We start from the raw sequence: 18,854 nt of genomic DNA on the forward strand, positions 1-18,854 counted from the left end.
CTCCATCCACCTATTGCACTCTTAACTACCTTCTCCCCAGCCCCACCCCCCCCTCCTATTTATCTCTCCATGCCAGAAGTTCCCTGCCTCATTCCTGATGAAGGGCTTTTGTCTGAAACATCGCTGTTCCTGCTCCTCAGATGCTGCCGGACCTGCTGTGCTTTTCCAGCACCACTCTAATCTAGACTCTGATCTCCAGCATCTGCAATCCTCACTTTCACTTAGTGGAAGGAACTTAGCTGAGCCTCAAGCTACTTAGCTGTCTGTTTTGTTATTAAAAAACATTCCAAGTAACCAGTTCAAAGATGCATACTCCGAATACTCTTCAGAAATCAGCAGTTTCAGCCTTGTATCCAAGTGTAATGAATCATTCAAATAAAATCAAAAATTGCAGCCAATGCAAATTTGAATTAAGAAATGTGGCCATAGCTCTTTGGGTCTGGCAGTATCTGTGGAGAGAGAAATGAAGTTTATGTTTTGAGTCCGGTACCATGCTTGAACCTATTACAAATTTAGCTGAGCCTCAAGCTACTTTGCTGTCTATTTCGATATTAAAAAACATTCCGATGTATTAGTTCAAAGCATTTGGATTTCTGAAATATTGCTTCATTCTTACTGCAGACTGTGGTTTTCCATCGAATGTCTCTGATTGTTCAGCACGATATGATATTTCAGAAATCAAGGGTATTCGGCTGAATAATTCTCTAACTGTATTTGAATGAACACTTATCTATTCAAATGCTGCAGGATGTTGTTATATAAATTAAATTTAAATAGATTAAATTAGAATTAAATTCTAATGGGTATGCACTTTATTGCTTTTTATGGCCTCCTGGGGCAGTCCACCAGCTACAGAACAACCCTTCTTTCAACCACTCTCTGTACAAGTAGTTTCAGTGTCTGTCAGCAAAATAAGAGAACACATTCGCATGTCAGAGATTTGAATGTTTCAATGAATATTTGATGGGTGTAGAGGAAAGCCAAGATAGTTATCTTAGAGTATAATGGGACCTTAATCAAATGTCTAGATGCGATATGTTGCATTTTGGAAAGGCAACTCAGGACAGGACTGTTACACTTAATGGTAAGGCTTCAGGAGGTGTTGCTGAGAAAAGAGACCTTGGAGTGCAGTTCATAGCTCCTTCAAAGTGGAGTCACCGGTAGACAGGATAATGAAGAAGGTCTTTGGGATGCTCGCCTTTATTGGTCAGTGCATTGAGCATAGGCATTGACGAGTCATGCTGTGGCTGGACAAGACATTATTTAGGCCACTTTTGAAATCCTGCATTCAATTCTAATCTCCCTGTTGAAGGAAAGATGTTGTGAAACTTGATAGAATTTAGAAAAGGTTCACAAGTTGTAGGCTTTGAGCTATATGGAGAGGCTGGAAAGGCAGGGGCTATTTGCCCTGGACCGAAGGAAGCAGAGTGGTGACCTTATAGAGATTTATACAATCATGAAGGCATGGGTAGAGTGAATGCCCACGTCTCTTCCCTTGTGTGAGGGAGGACTGAACTAGAAGGCATAGATTTAGGATGAGAGGGAAAGATTTAAAAGTGACCAAAAGGGCAAACTTTCACACAGAGAGTGGTGCATGTATGGAATAAGCTGCCTAAGGAAGTGATGGAGGCTGGTACAATTACAACATCTAAAAGGCTTCTGGACGGGTATATGAATGGAAAGAGTTTAGAGGGATAAGGGTTAAATGTTGGCAAATGGGACATAATTTATTTCGGATATCTTTATGGCGTGGACAAGTTGGACCGAAGGTCTGTTTCCATGCAGTGCAGCTCCATGACTGTGCGACCATAGCTCAGAAAATGTTGGTTATGTGTGGAGAAAGTCAAAATGGGGAATTACACTTGGATTACGGAAAATCAGAAGACACTCAGGCAGTTTTCTGAGCAATATTTTAAGAAGCCAAACACAGACTAGGTGATTTTAGTTCTCTTATTCTGCAACAAAACTTAGTTTATGAGTAAACTTATGCCAGAGATATTAACCAAGTATTTTGTACTATTCTTCACAGTAGATAACACAAAGAATTTATTGAAATCATGGGGAATCAGAGGTTAACACATCTGTGAAATTTGAAAGATTAATATGAGGAAAATAAAGTACTGGAGAAATCAAGAGGATGGAAAGCTGACAAATTCTTTGGGACTGATAGGCCTTTAACTGTATAGTTCAAAAGTACTAACTGCACAAGGATATCTGTTGCGTTGTGCTCAATGATACCTGACTGCTCTCTTTCTCACAGCAAAGCTTATAGCAGCAAATTAATACTTTCAAGTTACAGACATTGATATACTGCCCAACCTTAATAACTAATCACCTGTTCTTCAATCATACACAATCAAGATACATGAGTTATTGATTCCTGTTTCTGGCCCTTTACTAATTCGTGCATAACGTTTGTTTAGCCTATTTGTATTGCTTTTAGTTTAAGTAATCGTACAGTTTGAAAAATGACTTCTTCAGCACAGTGTAATTACAAAATGGCATCTTGACATTGTTTGTTCATGACAATGAATATAATGTGAAAATGTCTTAAAAATGGTCAAATCAAAGTGAAATTTACTGTCCGGCCCTAGTTACACTGGAAAGGTGTTTATGGGGTGGAATGGGACAGTGAGTGATTGTGTAGTTTTATAGGTGGATGGGCGGGTGACAAAATAAGTGATTGGAGACTTGGTTGGATCTAGAGTTCATAGGTTGATAGTTCTTCATACTAGCAAGATGGGGCAGAACATCCGGATCAGTGTGAGGTGATGCATTTACAACACAATACAATACAGTACAGTAAAGCACAGGAACACGCCTATTGGCCAACCAAGCCTGTGCCAATACCTAATCCATATTTAGAAATGCTACATATTGCCATACTCAGTTCTGATCCTTCCATTCACCTCCTGTTCATGTATTTATCAAGTTACACCTTTACCGTTGCTAATGTTCCTGCTTCCACTGGCAGTGCCTTTCAGACACTCGTGACTCTCTGTGTGAAAATGTTTCCCCACACTTTTCCTCTAACGTTTCTCCCTTTCACCGTGAACTAGTATCCTCTTGTAGTTGACCTTTTCACCCTGGGAAAATCTCTGACTCTTCACCCTATCTTTGCCCCTCACATTTTTGTAGACCTCTGTGAGGTCACCTCTCAGTCTCTAACTTTCCAGTGAAGTCAATCCAAGTTTATCCAACCTCTCCTCATAACTAAATCCCTCCATACAACATAACACTCTGGGAAACCTTCTCTGCACCCTCTGCAAAGCATCCACATCCTTCTGGTCGTGTGGTGACCAGAACAGCATCCAAACGTGGTTTAACTAAAGGTTTGTACAGCTGTAACATAACTTGCCAACATTGATATTCAATGCCCCAGCCAATGAAGGCAAGCATGTTGCAAGCCTTTGGGACCATCTTATCCACCTTTGCTGCAACTTTCCGGGATCTGTGGACCTGTACAGCCAGATCCTTCTGTATGTTAATGCTCCTAAGTATTCTCCCATTGATTGTATAATTCACTTCAGAATTTGATCTTCCAAGATGCATCACCTCGCATTTGTCTAGATTAGCCTCCATCTGCCATTTCTCTGACCAAATCTGTAATCCATCTATATCCTGCTGTATCCTTTGACAATGCTCCTTACTACCTGCAACTGTTCAATTTTAGTGTCATTTGCAAAGTAATTAATCAGACCACCTACATCTTCCTCCAGATACTTTATATTTATTACAAACAGAGGTCCCTGATCCTTGCAAAATAGCACCAGTAACTTATCTTCATTCCAAAAAGCAGCCTTCAACTGTTATTCTCTATCTCCTACAACCAAGACAGTTTTGTGTTCATTCAGCCAGCTCTCTGTAATTCACATGTGATGTTATCTTTTGTACCAGCTTAACATGGGGTACATTATCAAATGCCTCACTAAAGTCCATGTAGACAACACTCACTGCCCTTCCCTCATCAATCATTCTTGTCACTTCCTCAAAAAACTGCATCAACTGCACAAACGCATGCTGCCTGTCACTAATAAGTCCATTCGCCACCAAGTGTGAAGAGATCCTGTCTCTCAGTATCTTCTCCAACAGCTTCCCCACCACTGACGTCAGGCTCACTGGTCTGTAATTTCCTGGATTTCCTCTGTTTCCCTTCCCAAACAAAGGAGCGCTGACCATTCTGCAGGCCTCTGGAATCTTGCATGGGGCCTAAGAGGATGCAAAGATATCTGTTAAGGTCCCAACTATTACCTCCCATGTCTCCCAGGTAGCCCATTTTAGCCCGCCTGACTCCTTTTTTGAACTCCTTCCTACTTTCTCTATATTCTTCAAGGACTTTGTCTGTTTTTGGTTTCCTAGATATTGGATATGCTTCCTTTTTTTTTATCACTAAGCTGATAATTTCCCCAGACATCCAAGATTTCTAAATCTTGCCATTCCCGTCTTTCATTTTCACAGGAACATGCCAGTCCTGCACTCTAATCAAGTGGTCTTTAAAAGACTCACACCAATCAGATGTGGATTTACCCTCTAACAGTTGCTCCCAATCCACTTTTTCCAATTCTTATCTGAGTCATTCCCCCACCTTAACACCTTCATCCGAGTTTCACTCTTGTCTTTATCCAAAAGGCAGGCTGTGCTTTAAGGGTTTAAATTGAGAAATGAACTCAAAGACAGGCATGATAGAGAGCGATGCAAAAGAGGTGGGGAGTTGTGTTGCTGATTAGGGTGAATATCCCAGTTTTCCTGAGAAAGGATACTTTGGAGGGCACATTTAGCAAGGCTTTATGGTGAGAGTTCAGGAGCAGGAAGGTATAATCACTTTGATGGGATTGTACTCCCAACAGCTAACAGGTAAGAGATGAACAGATATTTGGACAGATGATGCAAAATTTGAAAACAATGCGTTGTTTTGTGGATAATTTTCAGCTCTGCTATATTGACTAGAACTCGCTTAGTGCCAGAGACAATGATGCAGAAGAATATGTTTGGAGAATCCACAACAACCTTTTGAAACAACATGTCAATAGTCCAACAAGGTCAGGGACCACAATACTGTGAAATGAATGTGGCCAAGTGATCCAAGTTTCAGTGGGGGAGAATATCAAGAACAGGGACCATAATTCCGTTAGGTTTTAAATTACTTATGGATAAGAATACGAATAGTCTCATGTGAAAGTATCAAACTGGGGAAGACTAATGATTAAAATATTAGGCTGGAACTGGGGAATGTAGAATGGGGGTGGTTGTTGGAGGGTAAATCCACATTTGTCATGTGGAAGTCTTTTAAAGACCATGTGATTAGAGTTAGGATTGGCATGTTCTAGTCAAAATGAAGGATGGCAAGTTTCAGAAATCTTGGATGACAGGAGAAATTGAGACCTCAGTCAAAAAAAAGGAAGCATCCATAAGGTTTAGGAAACTGAAGACAGACAGAGCCCTTGATCAATAAAAGCTAGCAGGAGATAATTTAAACAAGGAATTAAGAGGGTGAAAAGGGGCCATGAAATGTCTTTGGCAAACAGGATTAAGGAAAATCCCAAGGCATTTTATTTTTACATAAGGAATGAGAGGGTAACTAATGAAAGAGTAGATCCCTTCAAGGAGTAAAGACAGAATTCATCCATGGAGTTGGAGGAAATGGGTTAGATCCGGCAATGGCTCATTGGTTTTGGGGCATGCTTCTCACTTTGGTGATTGTACATTGCCAATATGTGAGAGGTCCTTGGATTCCAATCCCAGACACGTCATGATTTCTATATGGACAGCACAATGGCTCAGTGGCTAGCACTGCTACCTCACATCCCCAGGAATCTGGGATCAATGCCAGCCTCAGGTGACCGTGTGTGCTTCAGATATGCAAGCTAAGTGGATTAGCCTTGGTAAATGCAAAGTTACAGGGATGGTGTGTGTCTGAATGGGATGCTGTTTGGAAGGTTACTGTGAACTTGATGAATAGAATGGCCTATTTCCACACTTTAGGGATTCTATGGTCTAGTATTCGCAAAGGAGAAGGACATGGTGGAGATTGATGTTCAGGAGGTATATGTTGATTTTATGAAGCATGTCAAGATAAAAAAGAGAGATGTTGGTAACTTTACAAAGCATTAAGGGCGATAAGTTCCAATGATCTGATGGGATCTATCTCAGAAGGCTGAGGGAGGTTGGTGAAGAAATTGTTGGGATCTCGTACAAAACCATCCCATTCTCCTAGTCACAGGAGAAGTCCCAGATGACTGGAGAGTAGCCAAAGTTTTTCTTTTGTTTAAGGAGGGCAAAAGGGATAATGCAGGAAATTACAGGCTGGTGAACATTACATCAGTGGTCAGGACAATATTGGAGAAGATTCTTAGGGATAGGATATAGTCACACTGGAAAAATAGACAGTAGCGCCTCGACATACGAACGACCCCGTTCACGAACAAAGCGATTTACGAATAGAATTATACGTAAAATCTTGCTTCAATGTACATACAAAATTCAAGGTATGAACGAAGGTACGCACTCAAAAAGCCCATGTGCGACCACGTGGTTTCATTGTTCTGCTTTGCTACGCAAAAGCTCTCAGGCCCCATGTGATCTCATTCAGTTTGTCTTTGGCGCACGCGCTGTGGACATCGGTCGTTGCTACATCCAAGCATTGTTATACTTTTTTGTGTTTTTTTTTTGCATTCAGTTAGCCCTCATTATGGCTCCCAAGAAAGTGAAAAGTGGTAGTGATAATGGCGTTAAGAAGCCTTAAACGTATTACTGTGGAAACGAAGAAGGAAATAATAGCTAAACATGAGAATGGTGCTCGCGTATCTGATCTCGCTATGCAGTGTGAAATCGACTATTTGTACTATCCTAAAGAACAAAGAGGCATTAAAGGCAGCTGACGTGGCTAAAGGAGTGACTATTTTAACGAAGCAAAGGCCTAAATTGTTAGACGAGGTTGATAGATTATTATTAGTTTGGATAAATCAAAAAGAGCTTGCTGGAGATAGTGTCAACGAGACTATAATCTGCGAGAAGGCTCAGCACATACACAGTGATTTGTTGCCGAAACCGCAGAGTACAAGGACTGCTCGCGTTGCAGAATTTAAAGCCAGCAGAGGCTGGTTTGATAAATTTCATCGATGAACTAGAATCCATAGTGTAATAAGGCATGGAGAAGCGGCTAGTTCGGACAAAAAGGCAGCGGAGGACGTTATGAAGGAATTCAATAAGTTTGACGAAGATGAAGGTTATGTCTCACATCAAGTTTGTAACTGTGACAAAACTGGACTTTTCTGGAAAAAAATGCCCCAAAGGACTTACATAACCCAAGAGGAGAAGGCACTACCAGGCCACAAACCAATGAAGGACAGGTTAACGCTTTTATTGTGTGCGAATGCATGTGGGGATTGCAAGATTAAGCCTCTGTTATTCTACCACTCTGAAAATCCTCGCATCTTTAAACACAATAATGTGTTGAAGGCTAAACTCCCGGTAATGTGGAGGGTAAATAGCAATGCTTGGTTCACGCTAATGATTTTTATGGAATGGTTGATGGAAGTTTTTGCATGAGCTATCAAGGAATATCTTGAAAAAATCAATTTGCCACTTAAGTGTCATTTAATAGAATTCGACAATGCTCCTGCCCATCCTCCAAATTTGGGAGAAGACTTGGACATTGAATACGACGTCATAAAAGTAAAGTTCCTTCCTACCAACACCACTCCTCTCATTCAATCCATGGACCAGCATGTCATTGCAAATTTCAAAAAAGTATATACAAAGGCTCTGTTCGCCAGGTGTTTCCAGGTCACCAACGACACAGATTTGACCCTTGGTCAGTACTGGAAGGACCACTCCAATATCCTCCACTGCATAAGCTTTATTGATAAGGCATGGAACATTGCAGTCGGCCTGGAGGAAACTTTGGCCAGCTTATGTACCTGAGACAAACTTTGAGGGTTTTGAGGAGGAGACATCAGTAAATGTAATGAACGTGATTGTGACCCTGGGCCAAAATATGGGCTTGGAGGTCGACGAGGATGATGTGGCGGAGCTGGTGGAGGACTAAAATTGGCCCTTTAAGACAGAACAGGGGAATATATTATGGGGAACAAAGAATTGGCAGAAGAATTGAATTGGTACTTCAGATCTGTGTTCACTGGGGAAGACACAAGCAATCTCCCAGAGGTAACAGTGGCTGAAGGACCTGAACTTCAGCGAATTTATATTTGCCAGGAATTGGTGTCGGAGAGACTGTTAGGTCTGAAGGTTGATAAGTCCACAGGGCCTGATGGTCTACATTCCAGGGGACTGAAGGAGGTGGCTCGAGAAATCGTGGATGCGTTAATGATTATTTTCCAGAGTTCGATAGATTCGGAATCAGTTCCTGCGGATTGGACGGTGGCTAATGTTGTACCACTTTTTAAGAAAGGTGGGAGAGAGAAAGCAGGAAATTATAGACCAGTTAGTCTGACCTCAGTGGTGGGAAGATGCTGGAGTCTATTATAAAGGATGAAATTACGGCACATCTGGATAGTAGTAACAGGATAGGACAGAGTCAGCATGGGTTTATGAAGGGGAAATTATGCTTGACTAATCTTCTGGAATTTTTTGAGGATGTAACTCTGAAGATGGACGAGGGAGATCCAGTAGATGTGGTGTACCTGGACTTTCAGAAAGCTTTTGATAAAGTCCCACATAGGAGGTTAGTGAGCAAAATTAGGGCGCATGGTATTGGGGGCAAAGTACTAACTTGGATTGAAAGTTGGTTGGCTGATAGGAAACAAAGAGTAGTGATAAACGGCTTCATTTCGGAATGGTAGGCAGTGACCAGTGGGGTACCGCAGGGATCAGTACTGGGATAGCAGCTTTTTACAATATATGTTAATGATATAGAAGATGGTATTAGTAATAACATTAGCAAATTTGCTGATGATACTAAGCTGAGTGGCAGGGTGAAATGTGATGAGGATGTTCGGAGATTACAGGGTGACCTGGACAAGTTACGTGAGTGGTCAGATGCATGGCAGATGCAGTTTAATGTGGATAAATGTATGGTTATCCACTTTGGTGGCAAGAACAGGAAGGCAGATTACTACCTCAATGGAATCAATTTAGGTAAAGGGGCAGTACAGAGAGATCTGGGTGTTCTTGTACACCAGTCAATGAAGGTAAGCATGCAGGTACAGCAGGTAGTGAAGAAGGCTAATAGCATGCTGGCCTTCATAACAAGAGGGATTGAGTATAGAAGCAAAGAGGTTCTTCTGCAGCTGTACAGGGCCCTGGTGAGACCACACCTGGAATATTGTGTGCAGTTCTGGTCTCCAAATTTGAGGAAAGACATTCTGGCTATTGAGGGAGTGCAGCGTAGGTTCACGAGGTCAATTCCTGGAATGGCAGGATTACCTTACACTAAAAGACTGGAGCGACTGGGCTTGTATGGCCTTGAATTTACAAGACTGAGAGGGGATCTGATTGAGACATATAAGATTATTCAAGGATTGGACACTCTGGAGGCAGGAAACATGTTTCGCTGATGGGTGAGTCCCGAACCACAGGACACAGCTTAAAAATATGGGGTAGACCATTTAGGACAGAGATGAGGAGAAACTTCTTCACCCAGAGAGTGGTGGCTGTGTGGAATGTTCTGTCCCAAAGGGCAGTGGAGGCCCAGTCTCTGGATTAATTTAAGAAAGAGTTGGTAGAGCTCTCAAGGATTGTGGAATCAAGGGTTATGGAGATAAGGCAGGAACAGGATTCTGATTAAGGATGATCAGCCATGATCATATTGAATGGTGGTGCAGGCTCGAAGGGCAGAATGGCCTACTCCTGCACCTATTGTCTATTATCTATCAATTGTCTATTGACCACAGACAAGAACTCAGCACTGAAGATCTTGTTGAATTGCAACAAGAGCAGGTGAAGGTTATGCATTCTGGAGAGGAGGAAGAAGAGAGGGAAGATGTATCAAGTATTCAAATCAAAGACATTTGTAGCAAATGGAGTGGAGTGCAGGCTTTTGTTGAGAGGCATCACCCTAACAAAACAGTGACCAACAGAGCAGTGAACATTTTAAATGACAATGGGATGTCCCGTTTTTGGAAAATTATGCAACAAAGAAAAAAACATGTTTCCCTGGATCGTCGTCTTGTGGCATCACCAAGCTCCAAGAGGCAAAAAAGAGAAAAGACTCCGGAAGTATCCGAACAATGGGAAAAATTGATTCAGTTGGCAAACTTTTCGGTTCGCGAATCAGGTCCTGATACGAATTAAGTTCACAAATCGAGGCAACATGGCATTGTGTGCACCTCTGTCTGACAGACTGGATCTAATTTTTTGAGGAAGCGACAAAGATGATTGATGTGGGCAGGGCGGTAGCTATTGTCTATATGGACTTTAGCAAGGCCTTTAATAATGCTCCTCATGGCAGACTGATCCAAAAGGTGAAGTCACATGGGATTTGTGGTGAGCTGGTAAGGTGGATATGGATTCGGCTTAGCCATAAAAGACAGAGAATAGAGGTCTGACTGGAGATCTGTGACTGCTGGTTTTCATTAGGAATAGTATTGGGACCATTGTTGTTTATAATGTACATAAATAAATAATTTAGAGGAGAATTTAAGTGACCCAGTTAGTAAGTTTGCAGATGATACAAAGACTGCGGGGGAGGGGGGGGGAGCTGCGGATAGTGAGGAGGATTGGCAGAGGATACAGTAGGATATGGAGAGGCTGGAGACTTGGACAGTGAAATAGCAGATGGAGTTTAATCCGGACAAATGTGAAGTGATGCATTTTGGAAGATTAAATGCAAGAGGGAAGTGTATATTAACTCTCAGATCCCTTAGTAACATCAACAAACAGAGGGATCTGGGCATACAGGTTCACAGTTTCCTGAAAGTGGCAATACAAGTGGATAAGTTGGTCAAGAAGGCAGACAGCACGCTGGCCTTCATCAGTCAAGGCATAGAGTATAAAAATTGGCAAGTTTTGTTGGAGCTGTAGAAAACTCTAGTGAGGCCTCATTTGGAACACAGATAATTCTGTTATAACATGCTTTTTGTCAACACAAATTCACTGTAATGCAATTGACGAATAGGGAACCCTGTTTATGAAGCATGAACCTTTAAAATGTATTGGCTGTAATACAACTACATTGTCAACACTTTAATCACTGTTTCTAAAGCATGATTTTTCTATAATGTAGGGTTAGACAAGAACGCAACCATCGTGTTGAAGAAGATCTGACTATATTGTGTACAAGTCTAGTCACCACACGACCAGAAGGATATGGAGGCGTTGGAAAGGGTACAGAAACAGCTTCCCAGGATGTTGCCTGGTTTGGAGGGATTGGCTGCAAGGAGAGATTGGATCAACTTGATTTGTTTTCTCTTGAACATCAAAGGATGAGGGGCATCCTGATAGAAGTTTACAAAATTCAGAGAGGCATGGATAAAATGGACAGTCAGAGTCTTTTCCCCAGGGTAGAAATGTCAATTATTGTGGGATATCAGTTTAAGGGAAAAGGGGGTAAGTTTAAAGGAGATGTGAGAGGCACGTTTTTTACACAGAGGATGGTAAGTACCTGGAATGCACTGCAAAGGAGGTGATAGTGGTGGAAATAATAGTAATACGTAAGAGATATATTGACAAATATATACACAGGCAGGGAATGCAGGAATGCATAGTGCACAGAGACAAAGCTTCGAAAGGGATCATGTGTCAGCACAGTCTTGGTGGGCTGAAGGGCCTCTTCCTGTGCTGTACTTTGTTCTTGACAGTAGCTCACTATGAGGAATTTAACATCTGATTTCAATCATGGAGCAATGGGACAGGGCATTGCCATAACCTATCATTTCCTGGTATAATCAAGATACTGATCACCACACACAACAGTATAGGGACCCTGACCCTTGTTGCTGGGATGGGTTCCCACGCAGGAAGGATAATTCAAACATTTGTCCATTCTGCGCCCAGCTAAGATTGCTACATCACTCCAAACAAAAAAAAACAACTCCAAACAGAGATCATTGGAACTATTGTGAAATGAGCATATTCTCTGTGGAATGTTTACTCTATGGATATTGTTTCACTCATCCTATCATGTAAACGAAGGGCGTAAGAGAGGTGCAACCTGTTTGTGTGAAGTGGAGATGGGTTTGAGTAACCAGTGACCTATGCAGGCCATGTGTGGGTGCATGCTATAGCATGTGCTGAAGCAATTAATATAGAAGCAAGTCAAGATTGACAATGATAGCTGCTGGGTGTGTAATGATGAAGAGCTGAATTGAGGAATGCTCAAGGCGGGCGGTGTAATTAGAGTGATATGACACTTGAGAAAGCATTTACTGACCTCGATCTTTCGATGTGGTTATTAAACTTATGGCATTACATCCAGCTGTTTGACGGTAAGTTCCTCATATTGCTTTTCTTTATTTGATCACTCTCTTTGGCTGACTGTTTCCATTCCCCTTGTTTTCACATGCCTTGTTATCCTGCTGTACTGCTGTGAACAATGGGCACCTTTCCTCCTTTCCACCTCCTCAGCTCGAGCTCTCATGCAGCATTGAAAAGCTGGGAGTTTGCTCTTTTCCGTGGTCAATCTTGCTCCTCTCTTTCTTGGGTCAGATCCAATTGTGGAATGACAGCCCCCACACCCACTCCCTCCACAAGCACAGTCATTATCGAGGAAGTGGGAGCGCCTGTCTTTCAGCAATGGTTTAGAAGGGGCAGATTGAAAGAAGGACAAGTTTAATTACTGCACAGAATGATAACATGCTCAAAGTTTAGACTACCAGCTAAACCATTCTGAATTTCGGAAAGTGATATCAGGAATACAACCTGACTTACAATTTCCAAATCAATCCTGCCTGTTAACTCTACTCTCAACACAGATGGCTCCAGATCTCCTGAGTATTTCCAGCATTTTCTGCTTTTATTGGATCTTACTCAATGCATTTCAGTCAAACCTGTGTTCACTCACAAAGGGTGTGTCAGATCAAATCTGGTAATATGGGACTCATTTCATATCACTCATGCGTTTACAGACATGCATTCCAAATTCTAAATATTCTACAGAAGTATTTGAATTGACTGCATTACTTTCCTTTAATGTTGACACCCTGCAGATTGGACCACTTTAAAGTTAGTTTTATGTCAGGGTAGAGTCTGCAATGGCATTTACTAGCACTGCATTATACTTTAAGTAATGATTCCAGGAGAAACAACATCATTATTTGACTCTACTTGTTTTTCTTTTTCGAACTACTGTTCCTGTTTGGAATCAGTGACAGACAACCCCATCTTCAATGACAACATTTTGTCCACTGTTCATTATATCTGAGGAAGATGACATTTAGATAATTGTAAAGTCAGAAAATTCACCAACACTTCAGCAAATGTAATCATGAATCTCACAGATGCCGGTGGAGTTTAGAATAGACCTACATTTACAGTCATTCACATACGTGAAAACTAGAAGTTACTAAAGAGGGTGTGAGTGACCTTACGCTTTGCAAGCTGCTGTTGTAAATAGACTGTCCTCTGATCCCAGGTCAGAGTGCCAAACTTATATTATGATCTTGAATACAGTCAGAAAATTAAATTACGGTTTTTGTTAAGAATCAGAAAGCTTTCTTTTTAAAGTCAGAAGTCTCAGGATTAGATCCAAGGGAATAAAGTCAAGAGTTCATAGTTTGAGCCAACACGACTTCAGTAGAAAAGGTGAAGCTGGTCTACAGTCTACAATACATGTACAAATTAATTCTAAAACCTCGAGACGATGTCTGGTACACATGGGCAATTGATGGTGATTAATGTTAACACAGTCCACATCAACAAACATTAATGACCAAGAAAGATTGCAACAATTTCTCAGTAATTCTCACTCCCAGATAGTAATGAGACACTGGGACACTAGATCATATTAAACTTCAAAAGCAATTACTCCACTTCACTTTTGCTCGACCAATCTTAACACAAGAACATTGTAAAATCCCAAATATAATCCCTCTATTCAAGAAGGTAGCAATAGGTAGGAAGGTATGCTATGAAGAAGGCATAAGGAAGTTGCAAATGGGAATGGGTTGAACAAGTAAGCAAACATCTGGCAGGTGAAATATTATGTGGGGAAGTGGCAAGTTGTTTTCTTTTATGGTAAGAATTAAAAATAAGAGTACTTTACTGAATAGAAAACAATTACAGATTTTTGAATTGCAAAGTAATTTAGGTGTTCTGAAGAATGAGTCACTAAAGTTGATGATGGAGGGACAGCACAAAATCACCAAATGCTATCCTTTATTACAAGAGGAATTGAACATTTTGATTTGATGTGATTTATTGCTGTCACATGTATGTAAGCATAGTGAAAAATTTTGTTTTGCGAGCAGTACAGGCAGATCAAAACTTTTGGGTTTCTTCAGGAGATTTTTAATAACCTCTCCCACATTCTGCAGTCTCACCTCCTCCTTTAATTCGGGGTTTCTAATTACCCCTACAACGGAATCCTCACCCCTCCCCCATTTAATTTGAAGCCCTGTCTACAGCTCTAGTTAAGCACTTCGCTAGGACTTTGGTTCCAGCACAGTTCAAACAAAAACCATCCCATCGGAACAGGTCGCTTCTTCCCCAGTACTGGTGTCAATGTCACATGCATTCAACCCCATTTCTCCCACCCCAATCCTAAAGCCATACATTTACCTGCTTAATCTTATTAACTGTTCATATTGGAAGTGGTTCAAAGGAGGTTAACTAAATTGTTTTCCAGAATTACTGGGTTGTTTTGTGAGAATAGTTTGGACAGGCTGTTGACGTTTCTATTTGAATTCAGAAAAGTGAGGATTGAGTTAGTTGAAGCATATGAGATCCTGATTAGATTTGACAGACTGGGCATGGAAATCTCTTCTCCCGGTGGGGAATCCAGTGCGAGCGGTTTGTTATAGCCAATCATACGCTTTCACTACATTAGGCTTAAAATAAATAAGATCCGTCACCAGGTCCCCTTTAATACATTGAAGATTATTGATTTATTAGACAGTGAAACATGTGCAACGTAGAACTGTCAATCATAACTGTTTACCTCTCTAAAATACCCAATCACACATACAAGCTGTCGTCTAGTCCCAAAAACGTATCCACTAAACAAAGAAGGGCCCAGATGGAAAGGCACGAAGTCCTCCACAAACAAAGAAACAAACAATAGCATGTCATGTAAATGATTGACAATGTTTCAATCTATTACGTGAGTCTCCCTAATTGGCCAAAACTATTGAAAGTTCCAGAAAACCATCCAAAAGGTTATAAAAACACGTTTCACTTTCAGACTGAGCTCTGACACCTTCTGAAGACCTTCGAAAGCATGGCAAAGAGCAGACACCAGCTTACAGTGCAGAGAGAGTGAGTGAGAGAGAGAGAGAGAGAGAGACAGAGGGAGAAAACAGCTTCATAGTCCCACAGACAGACAGAGAGAGTATAAATGAATGCAAGATACTCGGGAAAGATTGTAAGCTTAAAGGGCCAAATAGAATAAAAAATATATTGTTTATTATTAAAGGCTATTGTAACTTTGTCCCTAATTAAGTTGCGACTGTTTTAAATTGGTACTGGCTTGTGCTCGTATTGATTTGATGGCTTTGCTATTATAGTTGGCAAATAGTTTATAACGTGCTGGTCTGAGTTATCCAACTTGTTTAAATAGAAACTTGAGAACACTGGTAAACATCATGACATCATGGGGAAAAGAGATATCCATATTCATCATGTGTTCACAGGATTGGATGTATAGATTGTGGGGATATGACTAACAATTATATACTTCCGGAGTGGCGAGGAGAGAAGGAGGAGTGAAGCGAGGGCTGCCAGGAAGGGTAAGTTTTCCCACATAAAAAGGGACTTACCTCAGGAGTTGGGCCTCCATTTTGCCAGAGCGACGAGGAGAGAAGGAGGAGTGAAGCGAGGGCTCCCGGGAAGGGTACGTTTTCCCGCTTGAAAAGGGACTTACCTCGGGAGTTGGGCCTCCATTTTGCCAGAACAGCGAGGAGAGAAGGAGGAGTGAAGCGAGGGCTCCCGGGAAGCCAAAGTTTTCCTGCATAAAAACGGACTTACCTCGGGAGTCGGGCCTCCATTTTGCTAGAGCAGCGAGGAGAGAAGGAGGAGTGAAGCGAGGGCTGCCAGGAAGGTAAGGGCTTAATTTATATTTGGGCAGTGGCTAAACCTGAGATAATATACGTGTAGTATCTCCGTCCCGTCCCTCTCCTCTAACCGGAAGAAAAAGACCCTGTAAGGTAATGCTTTTATTTGTTATCTTTCTTTTTCATGTATTTAAGTGCTTTGTTTGGTTTCAATTAGTTCATATAAAGCTAAGCTTACAATGGCAGGGGACCTCAGACCCATGGTATGTGCCTTTTGCTTGATGTGGGAGCTTAGGAACATGTCTGACATTCCTGACTCTTGCACTTGCAAGAAGTGTGTCCAGCTGCAGCTCTTGTTTAACCACATCACAGCTCTGGAGCTGCAGGTGGACTCACTGTGGAGCATCCGCGATGCTGAGGAGGTCATGGATAGCACGTTTAGTGAACTGGTCACACCACACGTTAGGATTGCTGAGGGAGCTAATGAATGGGTGACCAAAAGACAGAAAAAGAGTAGGACGGCAGTGCAGGTGTCCCCTGCGGTCATCTCCCTCCAAAACAGGTATGCCGTTCTGGATACTGTTGGGGGAGATGGCTCACCAGAGGAAGGCAGCAGTTGTCAAGACATGGCACCGTGGTGGGCACTGCTGTTCAGAAGGGTGGGAAAAAGACTCGTAGGACCATAGTCATAGGGGATTCTTTTGTAAGGGGAGTAGATAGGCGGTTCTGTGGACAAAAACAGAACTCCCAGATGGTATGTTGCCTCCCAGGTGCTCGGGTCAGGGATGTCACTGATAGGCTGCAGAGCATTCTAAAAGGGGAGGGTGAACAGTCAGTTGTCTTGGTGCATATAGGCACCAACGATATAAGTAGAAAGCGAGATGACATCCTGAAGGAAGAATTCAGGAAGCTAGGAGAGAAGCTAAAAAGGAGGACCTCAAAGGTAGTGATCTCGGGATTACTACCAGTGCCACATGATAACCAGCTAGAAATGAAAAAATAGGCAGGATAAACACGTGGCTTGAGAGATGGTGTAGGAGGGAGGGGTTCAGATTTAGAGTCATAGAGTCATAGAGATGTACAGCATGGAAACAGACCCTTCGGTCCAACCCGTCCATGCCAACCAGATATCCCAACCCAATCTACTCCCACCTGCCAGCGTCCGGCACATATCCCTCCAAACCCTTCTTATTCATATACCCATCCAAATGCCTCTTAAATGTTGCAATTGTACCAGCCTCCACCACATCCTCTGGCAGCTCATTCCATATACATACCATCTTCTGCATGAAAAAGTTGCCCCTAAGGTCTCTTTTATATCTTTCCCCTCTCACCCTAAACCTATGCCCTCTAGTTCTGGACTCCCCAACCCCAGGGAAAAGACTTTGCCAATTTGAGGTTTGTTGGACATTGGGACCGGTTCTAGGGAAGGTGGGACCATTACAAAAGGGACGGTCTAATTCTGAACCAGACTGGAACCAATGTCTTTGGGGGAGTTTTTGTTACTGCTGTTGGGGAATTTTTAAATTAATGTGGCAGGGGACTGGGAACCAGAAAAGGAAACAAGTAGGCAGCGAGGTGGAGACTGGAGACTGTAAGAATTATGAAAATAACATTAATAAAGGAAAGAATAAGCAGAGAGCAGGTGAGCGCAAAAGAACTGGTGGCCTGAAATGCATCTACTTTAATGCAAGGAGTATAGTGTGTGAGGCAGATGAACTTAGGGCTTTGATTGGTGCCTGGGACTATGACATTATTGCCATCACAGAGACTTGGTTGAAGGAAGGACATGATGATTGGCAACTAAATGTTCCAGGATATAGACGCTTCAGACAGGACAGGGAGGGAAGTAAAAGAGGGGGTGGAGTTACATTGCTGGTCAGGGACGATTTCACGGCTGTGCTAAAGGAGGACACTGGCAGTCTTGGGTAGTGAGGCATTATGGGTGGAGCTGAGAAATAAGAAGGGTGCAGTTACATTGTTGGGGGTGTATTACAGGCCTCCCAACACTGAGTGTGAGGTAGAAGAACAAATAGGTAAACAGATTATGAATTGATGTAGAGGCAATAGGGTAGTGGTGATGGGAGATTTCAATTTTCCCAACATTGACTGGGATACACTTAGCGTCAGAGGTCTGGATGGAGTAGAATTTGTACGAAGTGTCCAGGTGAGTTTTCTAGAACAGTATGTCAATAGTTCGACGTGTGAAGGGGCCATATTGGACCTGGTACTGGGGAACTAGCCAGGACAAGTGGTAGAAGTTGTGGTGGGTGATTTCTTTGGAAACAACGACCACAATTCTGGAAGTTTTAGAATACTCGCAGATAAAAAAGAGAGTGGTCCTAAGGGAAGAGTACTAAACTGGGCCAAGGCCAATTATATCAAAATTAGGCAGGAGCTGGGAAATGTGGATTGGACACAGTTATTTGAAGGGAAGTCCACATTTGAGATGTGGGAGACTTTCAAAGATAGGTTAAAGATAGGGCAGGATAGGCATGTCCCGTTAAAAGCAAAGGATAGGAAAGGCAAGATTCGTGAACTGTGGATGACAGGAGAAATTTTCCGACTAGCCAAGAGGAAAAGGGACGCGTACATACGGTCTGGGCGGCTAAGAACAGAATGGGCCCTGGAGGAATATCAAAGAGTAGGACAAGTCTAAAACAAGGAATCAAGTGGGCTAAAAGGGGTCATGAAATAGCTTTAGCGAGCAGACTTAAGGAGAATCCCAAAGCGTTGTTTTCTTATATAAGA

The 18,854-nt window shown here is 42.1% G+C and overlaps 1 protein-coding gene across 4 annotated transcripts in view; it reads left to right on the forward strand.

Annotated features, from left to right (window-relative positions):
• The window catches only part of LOC132820818 (NXPE family member 3-like), a 94,209-nt gene that overhangs the window by 13,456 nt on the left and 61,899 nt on the right, over positions 1-18,854 (forward strand). For 2 of the 4 annotated variants that reach the window (XM_060833146.1, XM_060833150.1), the window contains exon 2: positions 15,744-16,150. The exons of 1 other annotated variant lie outside the window; for it this stretch is intronic. The gene's annotated coding sequence lies outside the window, so the exon portion shown is untranslated. Of the gene's footprint in view, positions 1-12,257; positions 12,384-15,743; positions 16,151-18,854 lie in introns of those variants that run through there. One more of the 4 variants, XM_060833149.1, reaches the window with a different exon arrangement.

The sequence above is a fragment of the Hemiscyllium ocellatum genome, chromosome 12 (assembly GCF_020745735.1).
Source record: "Hemiscyllium ocellatum isolate sHemOce1 chromosome 12, sHemOce1.pat.X.cur, whole genome shotgun sequence".
Classification (NCBI taxonomy): Eukaryota; Metazoa; Chordata; class Chondrichthyes; order Orectolobiformes; family Hemiscylliidae; genus Hemiscyllium; species Hemiscyllium ocellatum.